At 50.0% G+C, this 20,915-nt stretch overlaps 1 protein-coding gene across 1 annotated transcript in view; it reads left to right on the top strand.

Annotated features, from left to right (window-relative positions):
- The first annotated feature begins 3,564 nt into the window (after positions 1-3,564).
- Positions 3,565-20,915, top strand: part of LOC311435395 (uncharacterized protein) — a 37,358-nt gene continuing 20,007 nt past the window's right edge. The window contains exons 1-20 of the mRNA XM_084516333.1: positions 3,565-3,635; positions 5,085-5,202; positions 5,663-5,723; positions 5,884-5,934; positions 6,066-6,142; positions 6,674-6,727; positions 6,828-6,954; positions 7,544-7,893; positions 15,304-15,542; positions 15,665-15,722; positions 16,113-16,248; positions 16,428-16,596; positions 16,956-17,085; positions 17,267-17,523; positions 17,630-17,707; positions 18,058-18,116; positions 19,407-19,517; positions 19,629-19,687; positions 19,789-19,841; positions 20,075-20,168. The gene's annotated coding sequence lies outside the window, so the exon portion shown is untranslated. The remainder of the gene's footprint in view (positions 3,636-5,084; positions 5,203-5,662; positions 5,724-5,883; positions 5,935-6,065; positions 6,143-6,673; positions 6,728-6,827; positions 6,955-7,543; positions 7,894-15,303; positions 15,543-15,664; positions 15,723-16,112; positions 16,249-16,427; positions 16,597-16,955; positions 17,086-17,266; positions 17,524-17,629; positions 17,708-18,057; positions 18,117-19,406; positions 19,518-19,628; positions 19,688-19,788; positions 19,842-20,074; positions 20,169-20,915) is intronic.

Raw genomic sequence — 20,915 nt, 5'->3', positions numbered from 1 at the left:
AACACCCCAGTTTTCTTGTCTGCACTCTGCATGCCGTTGAGCTAAAGCAGACTAAAAAATAAATAAATACAGGAAACACACACACAAAAAACAACAATAACAAAAACAACAACAACAACAAAAACACACCATTGGGTGACGTGTTGTGAACGCAACGATCATTTAATCCCTTTGTTTTCCCAGGTGGTGTGGATGATACCGGTTGCACTGTTGGAGCTTGGATTTGGAGAGGAACAGGTGAGCATAGTTGTATGTTGCATCAGCAGTAGTCAGCGTTGTGGAGAAGGTGGGCATCATGACCGGCATGCTAGTGAATGCTGGTACTCTGTTTTTGCAGCTGATGATGAGCCTGGCAATTGACTAAGATGACGACCAGTGCCTGTGCGTTTCTTGAGGCGGAGGGAATTTACCATGCAGCAACCTGAGAGCTAAGTTGGGGGGCACCTGGTATTTGCATATCTGGGGTGGCTAATGGGAGCTGGGAGCCAGAGCAGCGTGGAGCCAGCTGGCTGAAAATACTTGGTGCCGCTGCGAGGGTGGTTCAGGCTGGGTCACGTTCAGGCTGCTTGTGGCTGGGTCACCAGGCTAATAGAAGCAGCGGGATTATTTTGTAGCGTGAGTGCGTGCACCAGGCAGGACAGTTTCCTTCTGTTCGTCTGTCCTGTAGTGTTGCTTCTGCAATGTCTGTTCTGTGCTTCTGGGGTCTTGATATCCTTCTCGCTTTTTACACTGGACTGACCAGACAGGCGACTTGGTAGCGGTGCTGAAGGGCCTCAGTGCTTGTTTTGTCATCGTGGCTCTGATCCGAGCACTTCTTGTCTTGCAGTCGCTGCTTGAAGTGCAGTTCTGTTTCAGGTCTCGTGCATCATATTCGGTTTGAGATCGCATCTGTTTCCATCTTCGCTCTTGTGGAAGTCATCTGGGCCGCATCAGGAGCTCTTGCTTGGGAATTGATTTCCTAAGCGTCGTCTTATGTGATTAAGGAGGTATTGGGGAGGCAAGGACAGTCCCCAGACAAGGACTGTATATCTCGAAACAAGACACCGGAACTCACGATAAGGAAGCGGCAGACGGACAGAGAAACAAATGTAAGGACTATAAATCTCAAAACCGGACGTTGGAATTCATTATAAAGACACAACAAAGGGAAGAATTAGCAACAGCCAGCTCTTGCGATTAAGAAACATGCCAACTCAGCGGATTCCTGACCAAAGATGAAAAGTACAATGTGAGGAAGACTCGGGGTCTTCCTCCCAAAGACCCCTGCCCACGTCCCAAAGGCCCCTGCCCACAGTTCTTGGGAGGCTCTACGCAGGCGCAAGGTGCCAAAAGGCTAATTAGCATGAGAAGCGAGGGAAGGCGGGGGTAGGCAATGAATATGTATAGGCGCCGGTAGAATATTGATAGATTGATTGTATAAATTCAAGACTGCTTTCTGCTTTGGGTATGCACGATAGGTGGAGAGATCCCCCCGTGCATCCAGCGCTGCAATAAAGAATATACCGCTTAAAGGAATTTCGGCTTCAATCTTTGAATCATATGGGGTTTTCAGTCCCCATCCTTCTGGTCTCTTGTCTTGAAGGAAGGCTTTTTAGGCCTCCATCACCCCAGTTCTGGCAGTGTCTTCCGGTCGCGTGTCGTGACATTTGAGTCTCTCCTTGGGTCTGGTGCAGAGCACCTGTTGTGACTTGCTGTTGCCATAGGGCTTCCCTCCGGGGGTCACTTTTTCTTGCGCCTTGTGTTGTGTGTTTTGTTTGTAGTGTTTGTGGCGTGGCTGTGTGTGTATGTGTTTGGTCTGGAGCTGTCCTGCCTGGCAGTTAGTGATGACAGCTAACGTGGCAGTGCATGGGTGTGCTAATACATTGTCTGGAGTGTTTTGGCGAAGACATCTGGTCTGCCTCTGCGCACGTACTGAAGGGCAGCAGGCACAGTCATCTCTGTGGTGTTTGTCAGATGTGTGTGTGGGGGGGAAGAGTTGAGCTGCTTGCGAGCAGCTGCTCGCATAGTGCTTGAACGGTGTGCTTGAGGAGGAGGTCTGTGGAATCTTGAAAGCTTACAGATAAGGGGTTCTTGAAACTTTTATTTTTATTTCTCTCCTGTCCCCAGTAGAGTGTAAACCTTTGGAGGAACCTGTCACAGGAAAGAGCTCCTTCCGGAACTGTTCAGCGCTCCGTAGGCAGCTCGGTGACTGGCTTGGTCTACTTCCGAGGTGTGCTGAGGTATGGGGGCTGCTGTTTTGAAATGATAATATTGTAAACGGGGTCCCTTTGTGTTGTTGAGGGATGGGTGCTAATGCTGGCAGCTGAATGATTATCTTGTGACCGTTTTCATTTGTTAAAGCTGAAACACAGTGTACAACGCGGGACTTGACCGGAGCTGCTTTTGGCAAGGTGAGCGATGAACAGATGTAGCAGGTACTTTAGGGGTGCAGTTGTCACTGCAGTTACTTAACTGCACAAAGTACAGTAAAAATCCTGTTGATATTTCAGGGGTGTTGTAGCTGGCCTAAGAGAGCAGATGGAAGCATCTGCCTCGAGGGCAGGTGAGGGAGCAGAGGTTAGGGAGCAGATGAGAGTAACTGTCCCAGCTGTGCTGTGGCTTTGGATGCTGCTTCAGCCTATGCTTTTCTTTTTGTTTCACAGGTGTGTCGCACAGGCTCAGAGGGGCCAAGCTGCACTCTGAAGAGCAGCACGGGAAGGGCGGGCTGTTTGTGAGCTGGATTGGAGCAGAACTGCCAAGTAGCACGAGGTGACTGCGAAGGGTCTTGCTTTGCAGGTGCCATGGCAGGCTCTCCACAGAAGCGGTTGAGGATTTGAGAAGAGGTTGCAGATCATCGAGGAGCGACACGTGCAGGGACGGCTTGAAAACGGTATGGCTGCTTTCTCTTCTGTTTATCAGGTGTCCCAGGCGACGTGGGCTGTGGTGTTAGCCTTTAGGATCGGAACAAAGCAGGTGCTGATGGCGGTCTTCTTCGGTAGGCAAAGAGTTGCCTGAAGCCCTGTCCTGTGTAGCCTGTGCACGCCTCGCTGAGGATGAAGCTTGCTTTCCAGCAGTTCTGGAAACTGTTGAGGCTGAAATGCTGCGTCTGTGTTGGGGTTGGGGTTGCACCTTGGTGAGTGTAGGGATGGGTTTTAAGTGGGTGCAGCGGAGGGCTCGGCCCCAGTGTCCTGTAGTGTGTTTTAACACATCAGCTTAACCTTTTGGTTCTCAGCCTACTGAAGTAAGTGATTTCTCCTGCGAGTGGAATGGAATTGAATTCTTCTTTTGGCACGTAATCTATTCTGCTCCTAGATTTTTCTTTGTAAATGAAAGATTGAGGTAATTCCAGGTGGAAAAAAAAAAAGTTACTTGCTTGTTTGTATTTTCCTTTCAATATTCAAAGGTGCAGCAAAAGCATGGGGATTTTTGTTTCTAGAAACACCCCAGTTCTCTTGTCTGCGCTCTGCATGCTTTTGAGCTAAGCCATATAAAGAAGTTAATAAAACCACAGCTGCTGCTCCTCCTCTTTCTGTTTTTTTGTGCTTTCCCCCTGCACTTTCCCAGGTGATTAGCTTCAGGTTCCAGGTGGGACCTAATGGTAACTGAGTTGCAGGTATGCCATGAGAGAGCTCCTTCTGCCTGGGCTGCACTTTAGGGTAAGTGCTTTGGTTTTCCTTCAGTTGTTTGGAGGGTTCTTTAGGTGGGTCAGTCTATGGACTGATGCATTTTCAAGTAGAAACCAGTACTCCTATCTTTTTGAGGTGGCAACTGGTAGGATCTGTCATTGTAAAGCAATCTAGTAGTAGGTGCCTGTATTGCATGCAGCTCTTCCTCAGGTGAGTAGTAGTTATATCAGTGTTACGGATAGTATGGTGATGTTACTTTGTGTGTTTGCTTTATGGTTCTGGGTCCCTTATGATTTTTGCAGAATTACGGGGTTTTCTGTGAGTCTTTGCCTTTATGTCAAATCTTATCAAAGTCACAACCTTGGTGGCAAAGTGATGGAGCATGGTTTAGGAGAAATGTATCATTGAAGCTCCCTGTGTGAGCGTGTATCTGAAAATGGCAGCAGTGGGCATGTAAGGGGTATTCTGTTTCAGGTTTAGGGGCAGTTTATTGTATTTCTGGAGCTTTTGCCTGTGGTTTTGCTGTCTGTTGAGTCTTTAGACCTTGCAGCCTTCTAGTCTTGATGTCCTTGAATTGACATATTAGAAGTATGTTTATGAGGTGTTGCTAGGTAGTTGTATTTGGGAAACAGTTGAGCATGGTTTCTTGACCGCGTAAGTGCAGTACTGCCAAGAGACTGAGCAGGGTCACCTTCTTCATCACTGAAGAATAAGTCTGTTCGGGCCCATTTCGGCGCGGCGCCTCCCGGGCCCATTATTCAGGTGGAGGTACTGAGCAGGTGAGGTAAAGGAACCGGGAACAGAGAAGTATTGCACAATGGTATGTTGCATTAGTTGTAGTGTGCGTTGTGCAGGACATGGGTATTAGGGCTTGCATGGTAGTGAATGCTGGTTCTCTGTGTTTACAGATGGGGATGAGCCTGCTTAAACTAATTCCAGTTCAAAAAGTTTCAGTTATTAGCTTGGTGATATTGTCAATTCAATATTAAAACCTGCAGAATAAGCCAAAAGCGATTTTTGCTTCTAGAATCACTGCAAATATTTGGTCTGCTCTCTGCATGCTTTTGAGATAAAGTTTATTTTAAAAAAGAAACAAAAAGAAAAACAGCTACTTCTCTTGCTCTATCTCTACTTTCTTGTGCTTTGCCCCTCCCCTTTTCCAGGTGATTGGGTTTGGGTGCTGGGCGGGGCCAAAAGGTATATGAGCCCCAGGCATGGCATCAGAGTGCTCCTTCTGCCTGGGCTGCTCTTTGGGGGCAGTGCTTTGTGTTTCCTTCAGTCAGTTGCAGGGTTCTCTAGGCAGTCTGGAGTCTATGGATTTCTGGATTTCTAAGTGGTTGGAATTCTAGATCTCTAAGTGCTTGAATTAGAGGGATATTTAGTAGAGGCTGCTGGCTCACTTTTTTTTAGGATGGCCGCATATTCTCCTGGTTTTGAGATATATTTTAATCTCTACATGTTTAAAACCACTTGTTGTAGTCCCCTGGAGAGTTACACCAGCTTGATTACATGCTACATGTGGCTTGGCAGCGTAGATGCAGCATTACCAAGAGACTGAGCAGGGTTGTATCAGAGTCACCTTTTTCATCTGCAAAGGGTAAGTCTGTGATTACTGCTGCCGGGGTTGCTGTGCGTGCATGTCTTTTTGGCGTTTGTGGAGTTGTGTTTTTTTTTTTTTTTTTTTTTGTGTGTGTGTATGTTCTAAGTTTCTGGTTTTCTGAGGGGTAAACAGTTAGTGTGCTGAACGTGGTAGGCAGGTGGAGGTTGGGAGCTGCTCAGGACTGGTAGGTTTGGTTTCTAGGAGTATGCGGCATCCATCCTGTGCGACGCGACTGATTGTTGGGCGGGAACGTTCCAGCTTGTGTGTCCTAAGCAATGTAGCTTGTGTAGCGTATGTTGTGTGGCCCGGGCAGAATTTGCTGTGGCGCTGTGAGCGAAGAATCTGAGTTAGAGCTGTTGAGCAACTGAAGTAAAGGAACTGGGAAGAGAGAGGTATTGCAGCAGGTACGCTGTGGTTGTGAGGTGCCTCAGAGTGTGCTTTTCTCTCGCCTCTACAGGTGCTTTGTGCAGTCGTGGACAGGGAAGGGAAATCCTCATGTCACGAAGCACTGAGGGAAGGTGAGTGTTGTCAGCCTGGTCATCCCTTATCCGAAGCGAAGGGAAGACGCTCAGGTGTTTCCCTGTGAGGGTCCGAGGTGAGGCTGTGTGGGATAGAGGAGCAGTGTGGCAGGTGGTTGCTTGCAAGCACAGTGGTCATTGTGTCCTTTTGTGTTCCCAGGTGGCGTGGGTGATGCTGGCCGCTCCTTTCAAGCTTGGACCTAATTTGCAGGTACAGAGGCAAGTGGCCTGCTGTTTTGAAAGGATAAAACTCAAGATGGGGTCCCTTTTGTTGTTGAGGGATGCGTGCTACTTCTGTCAGCTGAATGTTTATCTTCTGCCTGTGTTTTTCCTTTTGTTCAGGCTGAAACGCAGTGCGCAGTGCAGGACGTCTTGACCCGAGCTGCCTCTGCAGTGACTCTGGTGCGTGGTGAGCAGAGGTAACTGTTGTTTTTGGGGCGCGGTTGTCACTGCAGTTATTTTCCTACAGCCAATAGAGTAAAATTCCAGTTTGCCTTTTAGAGGTGCTATAAGTGGGTAAAGAGAACAGATGGAAGCGTGTGCCACGTGGGGTAGGCAAGCGGCTGAGGTACAGGAGGGGATGAGAGCATGTGATTTTTTTTCTGGGGATGAAATGGACTCGATTTTGTTGGTGTATAATGTGTTCTGCTCCTAGTTTTTTCTTTCAATGTGAAGAAAAGTTTGAGCTAATTCCAGGTAAGAAAGTTCCAGTTACTTGCTGGGTCGTATTGTCCTTTTAATATTCAAAGCTGCAGCAAAAGCATGGGGATTGTTGCTTCTAGAAACACCCCAGTTTTCTTGTCTGCACTCTGCATGCTGTTGAGCTAAAGCAGACTAAAAAATAAATACAGGAAACACACACACAAAAAAACAACAATAACAAAAAAAAACCCCACCATTGGCTGACATGTTGTGAACGCAACGATCATTTAATCCCTTTGTTTTCCCAGGTGGTGTGGATGACACTGGCTGCACTGTTGGAGCTTGGACTCGGAGAGGAACAGGTGAGCACAATCGTATGTTGCATCAGTAGTGGTGAGCATTGTGGAGATGGTGAGCAATGGGGCCGGCATGCTAGTGAATGCTGGTACTCTGTTTTTGCAGCTGATGATGAGCCTGGCAATTGACTAAGATGACGACCAGTGCCTGTGCGTTTCTTGAGGCGGAGGGAATTTACCATGCAGCAACCTGAGAGCTAAGTTGGGGGGCACCTGGTATTTGCATATCTGGGGTGGCTAATGGGAGCTGGGAGCCAGAGGAGCATGGTGCCTGCTGGCTGACTAGACTTGGTGCCACGGTGAGGGTGGTTCAGGCTGGGTCACGTTCAGGCTGCTTGTGGCCGGGTCACCAGGCTAATAGAAGCAGCGGGATTATTTTGTAGCGTGAGTGCGTGCGCCAGGCAGGACAGTTTCCTTCTGTTCGTCTGTCTTGTAGTGTTGCTTCTGCAGCGTCTGTTCTGTGCTTCTCGGGTCTTGATATCCTTCTAGCTTTTTACACTGGACTGACCAGACAGGGGACTGGGTAGCGATGCTGAAAGGCCTCAGTGCTTGATTTGTCATCGTGGCTCTGATCCGAGCACTTCTTGTCTTGCAGTCGCTGCTTGAAATGCAGTTCTGTTTCAGGTCTCGTGCATTGTATTCGGTTTGAGATCGCGTCTGTTTCCATCCTCACTCTTGCAGAAGTCATCTGGGCCGCATCAGGAGCTCTTGCTTGGGAATTGATTTCCTAAGCGTCGTCTTATGGGGTTTTCAGTCCCCATCCTTCTGGTGTCTTGCCTTGAAGGCAGGCTTTTTAGGCCTCCATCATCCCAGTTCTGGCAGTGTCTTCCAGTCGCGTGTCGTGACATTTGAGTCTCTCCTTGGGTCTGGTGCAGAGCACCTGTTGTGACTTGCTGTTGCCATAGGGCTTCCCTCCGGGGGTCACTTTTTCTTGCGCCTTGTGTTGTGTGTTTTGTTTGTAGTGTTTGTGGCGTGGCTGTGTGTGTATGTGTTTGGTCTGGAGCTGTCCTGCCTGGCAGTTAGTGATGACAGCTAACGTGGCAGTGCATGGGTGTGCTAATACATTGTCTGGAGTGTTTTGGCGAAGACATCCGGTCTGCATCTGGGCACGTACTGAAGGGCAGCTGGCACAGTCATCTCAGTGTTGTTTGTCAGATGTTGGGGGGGGGAGAGTATATCTGCTTGTGAGCAGCTGTTTGCATAGTGCTTGAATGGTGTGGTTGAGGAGGTCTGTTGAATCTTGAAAGCTTACAGATATGGGGTTTTGAAAGTTTTATTTTTATTTCTCTCCTGTCCCCAGTAGAGTGTAAACTTTTGGAGGAACCTGTCACAGGAAAGAGCTCCTTCCGGAACTGTTCAGCGCTCCGTAGGCAGCTCGGTGACTGGCTTGGTCTACTTCTGAGGTGCTGAGGTATGGGGGCTTCTGTTTTGAAATGATAATATTGTAAACGGGGTCCCTTTGTGTTGTTGAGGGATGGGTGCTAATGCTGGCAGCTGAACGATTATCTTGTGACTGTTTTCATTTGCTAAAGCTGAAACACAGCGTACAACACAGGACTTGACCGCAGCTTCTTTTAGCAAGGTGAGCGATGAGCAGATGTAGCAGGTACTTTAGGGGTGCAGTTGTCACTGCAGTTACTTAACTGCACAAAGTACTGAAGCTGTCCTGCCTGGCAGTTAGTGATGACAGCTAACGTGGCAGTGCATGGGTGTACTAATACATTGTCCGGACTGTATTGGCAAAGACATCCGGTCTGCCTCTGGGCGCGTACTGATGGGCAGCTGGCACAGTCATCTCTGGAGGTTGGTAGATGTGGATTTGGCAGAGTTGAGCTGCTTGCGAGCAGCTGCTCCCATAATGCTTGAACGGTGCACTGTTGAATCATGAAAGCTTACAGATACGGGGTTTTGAAACTTTTATTTTTATATCTTTCCTGTCCCCAGTAGAGTGTGTACCTTAGTAGGAACTGCTCACAGGAAAGAGCTCCTTCTGGAACTGTCCAGCACTCGGTAGGCAGCTCGGTGACTGGCTTGATCTACTTCTGAGGTGCTGAGGTAAGGGGGCTGCTGTTTTGAAACGATAATTTGTAAATGGGGTCCCTTCTGTTGTTGAAGGATGGGTGCTAATGCTGGCAGCTGAATGATTATCTTGTGACCGTTTTCATTTGCTAAAGCTGAAACACAGCGTACAACACAGGACTTGACCGCAGCTTCTTTTAGCAAGGTGAGCGATGAGCAGATCTAGCAGTTACTTTAGTGGTGCAGTTGTCACTGCAGTTACTTAACTGCACAAAGTACAGTAAAAATCCTGTTTATATTTCAGAGGTGTGTTGTAGCTGGCCTAAGAGAGCAGATGGAAGCATCTTCCTCGAGGGCAGGTGAGGGGGCAGAGGTTAGGGAGCAGATGAGAGTAACTGTCCTAGCTGTGCTGTGTCTTTGGATGCTGCTTCAGCCTATGCTTTTCTTTTTGTTTCACAGGTGTGTCGCACAGGCTGAGTGGGGCCAAGCTGCACTCTGAAGAGCAGCACGGGAAGGGCGGGCTGTTTGTGAGCTGGATTGGAGCAGAACTGCCAAGTAGCACGAGGTGACTGCGAAGGGTCTTGCTTTGCAGGTGCCATGGCAGGCTCTCCACAGAAGCGGTTGAGGATTTGAGAAGAGGTTGCATATCATCGAGGAGCGACACGTGCAGGGACGGCTTGAAAACGGTATGGCTGCTTTCTCTTCTGTTTATCAGGTGTCCCAGGCGACGTGGGCTGTGATGTTAGTCTTTAGGATCGGAACAAATCAGGTGCTGATGGCGGTCTGCTTCGGTAGGCAAAGAGTTGCCCGAAGCCCTGTCCTGTGTAGCCTGTGCACGCCTCGCTGAGGATGAAGCTTGCTTTCCAGCAGTTCTGGAAACTGTGTTGAGGCTGAAATGCTGCGTCTGTGTTGGGGTTGGGGTTGCACCTTGGTGAGTGTGGGGATGGGTTTTAAGTGGGTGCAGCGGAGGGCCCGGCCCCAGTGTCCTGTAGTGTGTTTTAACACATCAGCTTAACCTTTTGGTTCTCAGATAGCCTACTGAAGTAAGTGATGTCTCCTGCGAGTGGAATGGAATTGAATTCTTCTTTTGGCACGTAATCTATTCTGCTCCTAGATTTTTCTTTGTAAATGAAAGATTGAGGTAATTCCAGGTGGAAAAAAAAAAATGTTACTTGCTTATTTGTATTTTCCTTTCAATATTCAAAGGTGCAGCAAAAGCATGGGAATTTTTGTTTCTAGAAATACCCCAGTTCTCTTGTCTGCGCTCTGCATGCTTTTGAGCTAAGCCATATAAAGAAGTTAATAAAACCACAGCTGCTGCTCCTCCTCTTTCTGTTTTTTTGTGCTTTCCCCCTGCACTTTCCCAGGTGATTGGCTTCAGGTTCCAGGTGGGACCTAATGGTAACTGAGTTGCAGGTATGCCATGAGAGAGCTCCTTCTGCCTGGGCTGCACTTTAGGGTAAGTGCTTTGGTTTTCCTTCAGTTGTTTGGAGGGTTCTTTAGGTGGGTCAGTCTATGGACTGATGCGTTTTCAAGTAGAAACCAGTACTCCTATCTTTTTGAGGTGGCAACTGGTAGGATCTGTCATTGTAAAGCAATCTAGTAGTAGGTGCCTGTATTGCATGCAGCTCTTCCTCAGGTGAGTAGTAGTTATATCAGTGTTACGGATAGTATGGTGATGTTACTTTGTGTGTTTGCTTTGTGGTTCTGGGTCCCTTATGATTTTTGCAGAATTACGGGGCTTTTTGAGACTTTGCCTTTATGTCAAATCTTATCAAAGTCACAACCTTGGTGGCAAAGTGATGGAGCATGGTTTAGGAGAAATGTATCATTGAAGCTCCCTGTGTGAGCATGTATCTGAAAATGGCAGCAGTGGGCATGTAAGGGGTATTCTGTTTCAGGTTTAGGGGCAGTTTATTGTATTTCTGGAGCTTTTGCCTGTGGTTTTGCTGTCTGTTGAGTCTTTAGACCTTGCAGCCTTCTAGTCTTGATGTCCTTGAATTGACATATTAGAAGTATGTTTATGAGGTGTTGCTAGGTAGTTGTATTTGGGAAACAGTTGAGCATGGTTTCTTGACCGCGTAAGTGCAGTACTGCCAAGAGACTGAGCAGGGTCACCTTCTTCATCACTGAAGAATAAGTCTGTTCGGGCCCATTTCGGCGCGGCGCCGCCCGGGCCCATTTCGGCGCGGCGCCGCCCGGGCCCATTTCGGCGCGGCGCCGCCCGGGCCCATTTCGGCGCGGCGCCGCCCGGGCCCATTTCGGCGCGGCGCCGCCCGGGCCCATTTCGGCGCGGCGCCGCCCGGGCCCATTTCGGCGCGGCGCCGCCCGGGCCCATTTCGGCGCGGCGCCGCCCGGGCCCATTTCGGCGCGGCGCCGCCCGGGCCCATTTCGGCGCGGCGCCGCCCGGGCCCATTTCGGCGCGGCGCCGCCCGGGCCCATTTCGGCGCGGCGCCGCCCGGGCCCATTTCGGCGCGGCGCCGCCCGGGCCCATTTCGGCGCGGCGCCGCCCGGGCCCATTTCGGCGCGGCGCCGCCCGGGCCCATTTCGGCGCGGCGCCGCCCGGGCCCATTTCGGCGCGGCGCCGCCCGGGCCCATTTCGGCGCGGCGCCGCCCGGGCCCATTTCGGCGCGGCGCCGCCCGGGCCCATTTCGGCGCGGCGCCGCCCGGGCCCATTTCGGCGCGGCGCCGCCCGGGCCCATTTCGGCGCGGCGCCGCCCGGGCCCATTTCGGCGCGGCGCCGCCCGGGCCCATTTCGGCGCGGCGCCGCCCGGGCCCATTTCGGCGCGGCGCCGCCCGGGCCCATTTCGGCGCGGCGCCGCCCGGGCCCATTTCGGCGCGGCGCCGCCCGGGCCCATTTCGGCGCGGCGCCGCCCGGGCCCATTTCGGCGCGGCGCCGCCCGGGCCCATTTCGGCGCGGCGCCGCCCGGGCCCATTTCGGCGCGGCGCCGCCCGGGCCCATTTCGGCGCGGCGCCGCCCGGGCCCATTTCGGCGCGGCGCCGCCCGGGCCCATTTCGGCGCGGCGCCGCCCGGGCCCATTTCGGCGCGGCGCCGCCCGGGCCCATTTCGGCGCGGCGCCGCCCGGGCCCATTTCGGCGCGGCGCCGCCCGGGCCCATTTCGGCGCGGCGCCGCCCGGGCCCATTACTCAGGTGGAGGTACTGAGCAGGTGAGGTAAAGGAACCGGGAACAGAGAAGTATTGCACAATGGTATGTTGCATTAGTTGTAGTGTGCGTTGTGCAGGACATGGGTATTAGGGCTTGCATGGTAGTGAATGCTGGTTCTCTGTGTTTACAGATGGGGATGAGCCTGCTTAAACTAATTCCAGTTCAAAAAGTTTCAGTTATTAGCTTGGTGATATTGTCAATTCAATATTAAAACCTGCAGAATAAGCCAAAAGCGATTTTTGCTTCTAGAATCACTGCAAATATTTGGTCTGCTCTCTGCATGCTTTTGAGATAAAGTTTATTTTAAAAAAGAAACAAAAAGAAAAACAGCTACTTCTCTTGCTCTATCTCTACTTTCTTGTGCTTTGCCCCTCCCCTTTTCCAGGTGATTGGGTTTGGGTGCTGGGCGGGGCCAAAAGGTATATGAGCCCCAGGCATGGCATCAGAGTGCTCCTTCTGCCTGGGCTGCTCTTTGGGGGCAGTGCTTTGTGTTTCCTTCAGTCAGTTGCAGGGTTCTCTAGGCAGTCTGGAGTCTATGGATTTCTGGATTTCTAAGTGGTTGGAATTCTAGATCTCTAAGTGCTTGAATTAGAGGGATATTTAGTAGAGGCTGCTGGCTCACTTTTTTTTAGGATGGCCGCATATTCTCCTGGTTTTGAGATATATTTTAATCTCTACATGTTTAAAACCACTTGTTGTAGTCCCCTGGAGAGTTACACCAGCTTGATTACATGCTACATGTGGCTTGGCAGCGTAGATGCAGCATTACCAAGAGACTGAGCAGGGTTGTATCAGAGTCACCTTTTTCATCTGCAAAGGGTAAGTCTGTGATTACTGCTGCCGGGGTTGCTGTGCGTGCATGTCTTTTTGGCGTTTGTGGAGTTGTGTTTTTTTTTTTTTTTTTTTTTGTGTGTGTGTATGTTCTAAGTTTCTGGTTTTCTGAGGGGTAAACAGTTAGTGTGCTGAACGTGGTAGGCAGGTGGAGGTTGGGAGCTGCTCAGGACTGGTAGGTTTGGTTTCTAGGAGTATGCGGCATCCATCCTGTGCGACGCGACTGATTGTTGGGCGGGAACGTTCCAGCTTGTGTGTCCTAAGCAATGTAGCTTGTGTAGCGTATGTTGTGTGGCCCGGGCAGAATTTGCTGTGGCGCTGTGAGCGAAGAATCTGAGTTAGAGCTGTTGAGCAACTGAAGTAAAGGAACTGGGAAGAGAGAGGTATTGCAGCAGGTACGCTGTGGTTGTGAGGTGCCTCAGAGTGTGCTTTTCTCTCGCCTCTACAGGTGCTTTGTGCAGTCGTGGACAGGGAAGGGAAATCCTCATGTCACGAAGCACTGAGGGAAGGTGAGTGTTGTCAGCCTGGTCATCCCTTATCCGAAGCGAAGGGAAGACGCTCAGGTGTTTCCCTGTGAGGGTCCGAGGTGAGGCTGTGTGGGATAGAGGAGCAGTGTGGCAGGTGGTTGCTTGCAAGCACAGTGGTCATTGTGTCCTTTTGTGTTCCCAGGTGGCGTGGGTGATGCTGGCCGCTCCTTTCAAGCTTGGACCTAATTTGCAGGTACAGAGGCAAGTGGCCTGCTGTTTTGAAAGGATAAAACTCAAGATGGGGTCCCTTTTGTTGTTGAGGGATGCGTGCTACTGCTGTCAGCTGAATGTTTATCTTCTGCCTGTGTTTTTCCTTTTGTTCAGGCTGAAACGCAGTGCGCAGTGCAGGACGTCTTGACCCGAGCTGCCTCTGCAGTGACTCTGGTGCGTGGTGAGCAGAGGTAACTGTTGTTTTTGGGGCGCGGTTGTCACTGCAGTTATTTTCCTACAGCCAATAGAGTAAAATTCCAGTTTGCGTTTTAGAGGTGCTATAAGTGGGTAAAGGGAACAGATGGAAGCATGTGCCACGTGGGGCAGGCAAGCGGCTGAGGTACAGGAGGGGATGAGAGTATGTGATTTTTTTCTGGGGATGAAATGGAATTAATTTTGTTGGTGTATAATGTGTTCTGCTCCTAGATTTTTCTTTCAATGTGAAGAAAAGTTTGAGCTAATTCCAGGTAAGAAAGTTCCAGTTACTTGCTGGGTCGTATTGTCCTTTTAATATTCAAAGCTACAGCAAAAGCGTGGGGATTGTTGCTTCTAGAAACACCCCAGTTTTCTTGTCTGCACTCTGCATGCCGTTGAGCTAAAGCAGACTAAAAAATAAATAAATACAGGAAACACACACACAAAAAACAACAATAACAAAAACAACAACAACAACAAAAACACACCATTGGGTGACGTGTTGTGAACGCAACGATCATTTAATCCCTTTGTTTTCCCAGGTGGTGTGGATGATACCGGTTGCACTGTTGGAGCTTGGATTTGGAGAGGAACAGGTGAGCATAGTTGTATGTTGCATCAGCAGTAGTCAGCGTTGTGGAGAAGGTGGGCATCATGACCGGCATGCTAGTGAATGCTGGTACTCTGTTTTTGCAGCTGATGATGAGCCTGGCAATTGACTAAGATGACGACCAGTGCCTGTGCGTTTCTTGAGGCGGAGGGAATTTACCATGCAGCAACCTGAGAGCTAAGTTGGGGGGCACCTGGTATCTGCATATCTGGGGTGGCTAATGGGAGCTGGGAGCCAGAGGAGCATGGTGCCTGCTGGCTGACTAGACTTGGTGCCACGGTGAGGGTGGTTCAGGCTGGGTCATGTTCAGGCTGCTTGTGGCTGGGTCACCAGGCTAATAGAAGCAGCGGGATTATTTTGTAGCGTGAGTGTGTGTGCCAGGCAGGACAGTTTCCTTCTTTTTGTCTGTCTTGTGTTGCTTCTGCAGCGTCTGTTCTGTGCTTCTCGGGTCTTGATATCCTTCTAGCTTTTTACACTGGACTGACCAGACAGGGGACTTGGTAGCGGTGCTGAAGGGCCTCAGTGCTTGTTTTGTCATAATGGCTCTGATCCGAGCACTTCTTTGGGCACTTGCTTGGGAATTGAATTCCTAAGCGTCTTCTTAGGGGGTTTTCAGTCCCCATCCTTCTGGTGTCTTGTCTTAAAGGCAGGCTTTTTAGGCCTCCATCATCCCAGTTCTGGCAGTTGCTTCCAGTCCTGTGTCGTGACATTTGAATCTCTCCTTGGGTCTGGTGCAGAGCACCTATTCTGACTTGCTGTTGCCATAGGGCTTTCCTCTGGGGGTCACTTTTTCTTGCGCCTTGTGTTGTGTGTTTTGTTTGTAGTGTGCCTGTGTGTGTATGTGTTTGGTCTGGAGCTGTCCTGCCTGGCAGTTAGTGATGACAGCTAATGTGGCAGTGCATGGGTGTGCTAATACATTGTCTGGACTGTTTTGGCAAAGACATCCAGTCTGCCTTTGGGCACGTACTGAAGGGCAGCTGGCACAGTCATCTGTAGTGGTTGGCAGATGTGGATTTGGGAGAGTATATCTGCTTGTGAGCAGCTGCTCGCATAAGTGCTTGAACGGTGTGCTTGAGGAGGTCTGTTGAATCTTGAAAGGTTACAGATATGGGGTTTTGAAATGTTTTTTCTTATTTCTTTCCTGTCCCCAGTAGAGTGTAAAACCTAGGAGGAACCTGTCACAGCAAAGAGCTCCTTCTGGAACTGTTCAGCACTCCGTAGACAACTCGGTGACTGGCTTGATGTACTTCTGAGGTGCTGAGGTAAGGGGGCTTCTGTTTTGAAATGATAATATTGTAAATGGGGTCCCTTTGTGTTGTTGAGGGATAGGTGCTACTTCTGTCAGCTGAATGATTATCTTGTGACTGTGTTTTCCTTTGTTCAGGCTGAAAGGCAGTGTGCAGTCCAGGACGTCATGACCCGAGGTGCCTCTGGAGTGGCTGGTGCGTGATGAGCAGAAGTAGCTGTTATTTTTGGGGTGCGGTTGTCACTGCAGTTATTTTCTTACATCCAATAGAGTAAAAATCCAGTTTGCCTTTTAGAGGTGCTATAAGTGAGTAAAGAGAACAGATGGAAGCATCTGCCATGTGGGGAAGGCCAGCGGCTGAGGTACGGGAGGGGGTGAGAGTAACTGTCCAAAGGGTGTTGTGGCTTTTGCTGCTACAGTTGCTTTCTCTCCAGTTTATGAGGTGCCACAGACAAGGTGGGCTGAGATATCCTTTAGAGTAGGAGGAAAGCAGGTCACTGGAATGCTGTGTGGTTCCTGAGAAAGGTGTTGTAGATGAAAACGGTTGTCTGGTGTGGCAGTTCCTGATGGTGGTCTTCTTCGGTAGGCAAAGAGGTGCCCGAAGCCCCCTCTTGTGCAGCCTGAGCACGCCTTGCTGAGGATGAAGCCTGCTTTCCAGCAGTTCCGAAAACTGTGTTGAAGCTGAAATGCTGCGTCTGTGTTTGGGTTGGGGTTGCACCTTGGTGAGTGTAGGGATGGGTTTTAAGTTGGTGCAGCGGAGGGCCTGGCCCCAGTGTCCTGTAGTGTGTTTTGACCCATGAGCATAGCCTTTTAGTTCTCAGATAGCCTACTGAAGTAAGTGATTTTTCCTGTGAGTGGAACGGAATTGATTTTGTTGGTGTGTAATCTGTTCTGCTCCTAGATTTTTCTTTCTACATAAATAAAAGTTTGAGCTAATTCCAGCTGAAAAAGCTTCAGTTACTTGCTTGGTCATATCGTCCTTCTAACACTCAAAGCTGCAGCGAAAGTGTGGGGATTGTTGCTTCTAGAAACACCCCAGTTCTCTTGTCTGCATTCTGCATGCTGTTGAGGTAAGCCTTACAAATAAGTAAATAAACCACAGCTGCTGCTCCTCCTCTTTCTACTTTCTTGTGCTTTGCCCCTCCCCTTTCCAGGTGATTTGGTTTGGGTGCTGGGTGGGACCAAAAGGTATATGAGCCCTGGGTATGCCATCAGAGTTCATTCTGCCTGGGCTGCTCTTTGGGGTAAGTGTTTTGTTTTTCCTTCAGTCAGTTGCATGGTTCTTTAGGAAGGCTTGAGTCTATGGATTTCAGGATTTCTAAGTGCTTGGAATTCACTTAATAGAGGGATATTAAGTAGAGGCTGCTGGCTCACTGTTTTTGGGGTGGTGGCTTATGCTCCTCTGTTTGATCTGTATTTTAATCTCTAGATGAATCAACCCACTCGTGTAACTCTTCAGAGGACTAAAACCAGCTTGATTACATGCTACAAGAGGCTTGACCACGTAGGTGCAGCATTACCAAGAGACTGAGAAGGGTCACCTTTTCCATCTGCAAAGGGTATGTCTGTCATTAGCCCTGCTGGGGCTGCTATGCATTCATGGCCTTGTGGCATTTGTGGACTTGAGTTTTTTTTTTTTTTTTTTGTCTGGCTCTGGTCTCTGTGTTTGAGTCCTCTGCTAGGAGCTGCACTGTTTGCGTATCCATCGTGGTTGTGACCTTCTCTCTTTGTTTCTTGTAGCTCAGGGCATAGGCACGGGAACTTGAACAAAGCATGAGGATGAGTGGACAGCAGTGGGGGCCCCGAGTTGGTTGGTGGACTGTGTTATTCTGCTTCACCTGTCGGGCCGGCTTTGCAAGCGCCTTGCGACAGCAGAGTACGTCTCCTGCCACATTTCTGAGATGTGCCAGACGTCAGCGGTTCCAGTTCCTGAAATGCTGGAGCTGCTCGGAGCACAAGAGGAGCTGGGAGCGCGATGCATCTCCTTGGGATGTTAGGTGAGCATAGCGGTGGTACTGGGTTGGGCCACGTGGCTCTGGGGCTTCTTGGCTGTTGCAGTAGGGGAGGAAAGGAGTGGGTATAGACTGTTCTGTGGATTGTCAGGTTTCTGTTCTTCTTGGTCTAAGCCCCGTGACCTTGGCTCAGCACAGTGAATGGAAGCTTGAAGCCTGGATCGGGAAGGTGAGTGGAGAAAAGTTGGAAAACGGGTATTGTTTTTGGTGTAGCAGTCTATTGGTGCACCTCTGGGTGACTCCTCTTTTCCTGTTACGAAGAAGGTACTGGGAACATCCTGGCTGGCCTCTGTGGTCCACATTGAGGGTGGATTCTGAGCTTTGAGAATTAAGTGCAGGGGGAAATACTGTGTGTTGAGGAGTGGTTGGCAGGGGGAGGTGGGGAGTTGTTTAAAGGGTGTCTATCAGATTTCAGTAGCAGAGCAGGTCAGTTGTCTACTGTTTTGTTTCTGAGGAGGTTGTTTCACTGGAAGAAATTTGGCTGGTGTGCTGGCGCATGATGGCACTTCATTTCTGCAGGTGAAGAAGAGCCTTGTGCCTGAAGCAATGTCCTGGCTAGCCTTTGTGAGTCTTCCTTGGTGAGGATGGAACCAGCCTCCCAGCATTCCCAAGCTAAGTTGGGGTGTCGGTGGGGGTGGGGGGAAAGTGCTTTGTTTGAGTTGGGGTCGTGAATGCACCCATAGGGCGAGGGTCTGTGCTTTTAAGTCATTGCTTTGGATGGGGCCTTTCAGGATTGATCAGGTCAGGCAGAGAGATTGTGTGGGGAGTTCTGTCACGTACAGCGTGAGCGCGTGCCAGGCAGGGCAGTCCCAGCTTGTCATCTGTGTTGTCTGTGCTGTACTGTGTTGTTGTTCTTGTTGCTCAGCAGGCCCTGGGGAAGCCATCCTGAGCGTATTCAACACTCGACCTCCTCAGAATAATGCTGATGTTGAACTGGGAGCTGAGCAACGCTTCTGTTGCAGTGGGAGCTTAAGGGGATCACTTCTACTATGCGATTAATAGTTTTTGTATCAAACATTTCCTGATATGATCATCATGTTACGTGCTCCTCAGGTCTTGATATTCTCATTGCCTTCTTCCACTGGACAGACAAGACGTGCAACTTTGTAGCCACACCAAAGGCCCTAAATGCTTGTTTCATCATCGTACGGCTGATACGAGCACTTCTTGTCTTCAAGTTGCTGCTTGAAGTGCAGATCTGTTTCAGGTCTTGTGCATCATATTTGGTTTGAGATCACGTCTGTTTCCATCCTCACTCTTGCTGAAGTCATCTGGGTTGCATCAGGAGCTCTTGCTTGGGAATTGAATTCCTAAGCGTCTTCTTAGGGGGTTTTCAGTCCCCATCCTTCTGGTGTCTTGTCTTAAAGGCAGGCTTTTTAGGCCTCCATCATCCCAGTTCTGGCAGTGTCTTCCGGTCGCGTGTCGTGACATTTGAGTCTCTCCTTGGGTCTGGTGCAGAGCACCTGTTCTGACTTGCTGTTGCCATAGGGCTTCCCTCCGGGGGTCACCTTTTCTTGCGCCTTGTGTTGTGTGTTTTGTTTGTAGTGTTTGTGGCGTGCCTGTGTGTGTATGTGTTTGGTCTGGAGCTGTCCTGCCTGGCAGTTAGTGATGACAGCTAACGTGGCAGTGCATGGGTGTGCTAATACATTGTCTGGACTGTTTTGGCAAAGACATCCGGTCTGCCTCTGGGCACGTACTGAAGGGCAGCTGGCACAGTCATCTGTAGTGGATTTGGGAGAGTATATCTGCTTGTGAGCAGCTGCTCGCATAAGTGCTTGAACGGTGTGCTTGAGGAGGTCTGTCGAATCTTGAAAGCTTACAGATAAGGGGTTTTGAAATGTTTTTTCTTATTTCTTTCCTGTCCCCAGTAGAGTGTAAAACCTAGGAGGAACCTGTCACAGGAAAGAGCTCCTTCTGGAACTGTTCAGCACTCCGTAGACAACTCGGTGACTGGCTTGATGTACTTCTGAGGTGCTGAGGTAAGGGGGCTTCTGTTTTGAAATGATAATATTGTAAACGGGGTCCCTTTTGTTGTGGAGGTATGGGTGCTAATGCTGGCAGCTGAATGATTGTCTTGTATCTGTTTTCAGTTGTTAAAACTGAAACACAGTGTACAACACGGAACTTGAACATAGCTGCTTTCGGCAAGGTGAGCGATGAACAGATGTAGCAGGTACTTTACAGGTGCAGTTGTCACTGCAGTTAGTTAACTACACAAAATACAGTAAAAATCCTGTTTATATTTCAGAGGTGTGTTGTAGCTGGCCTAAGAGAGCAGATGGAAGCATCTTCCTCGAGGGCAGGTGAGGGGGCCGAGGTAAGGGAGCAGATGAGAGTAACTGTCCTAGCTGTGCTGTGTCTTTGGATGCTGCTTCAGCCTATGCTTTTCTTTTTGTTTCACAGGTGTGTCGCACAGGCTGAGTGGGGCCAAGCTGCACTCTGAAGAGCAGCACGGGAAGGGCGGGCTGTTTGTGAGCTGGATTGGAGCAGAACTGCCAAGTAGCACGAGGTGACTGCGAAGGGTCTTGCTTTGCAGGTGCCATGGCAGGCTCTCCACAGAAGCGGTTGAGGATTTGAGAAGAGGTTGCAGATCATCGAGGAGCGACACGTGCAGGGACGGCTTGAAAACGGTATGGCTGCTTTCTCTTCTGTTTATCAGGTGTCCCAGGCAATGTGGGCTGTGATGTTAGTGTTTAGAGTCGGAACAAATCAGGTGCTGATGGCGGCCTTCTTTGGTAGGCAAAGAGGTGCCCGAAGCCCTGTCCTGTGTAGCCTGAGCAGTCCTCGCTGAGGATGAAGCTTGCTTTCCAGCAGTTCTGGAAACTGTGTTGAATCTGAAATGCTGCATCTGTGTTTGGTTAGGGGTTGCACCTTGGTGAGTGTAGGGATGGGTTTTAAGTGGGTGCAGCGGAGGGCCCGGCCCCAGTGTCCTGTAGTGTGTTTTGACCCATGAGCATAGCCTTTTGGATCTCAGCCTACTGAAGTAAGTGATTTTTCCTGTGAGTGGGACGGAATTGATTTTTTTTTTTTTTTTGGCTTATAATCAGTTCTGCTCCTAGATTTTTCTTTCTACGTAAATATAAGATATGAAGAAAAAGAAAAGGTACGTTGTTTTTGGGAAACCGTGGGGTAGGGTTCCTTGACCACATAAGTGTAGTAGTGCTTAGAGAGTGAGCAGGATCACCTCCTTCATCACTGAAGAATAAGTCTGTTCGGGCCCATTTCGGCGCGGCGCCGCCCGGGCCCATTTCGGCGCGGCGCCGCCCGGGCCCATTTCGGCGCGGCGCCGCCCGGGCCCATTTCGGCGCGGCGCCGCCCGGGCCCATTTCGGCGCGGCGCCGCCCGGGCCCATTACTCAGGTGGAGCTACTGAGCAGG

The sequence above is a fragment of the Aythya ferina genome (assembly GCF_964211825.1).
Source record: "Aythya ferina genome assembly, chromosome: 4".
Taxonomy (NCBI): domain Eukaryota; kingdom Metazoa; phylum Chordata; class Aves; order Anseriformes; family Anatidae; genus Aythya; species Aythya ferina.
This window is presented reverse-complemented; position numbering and strand designations above follow the sequence as displayed.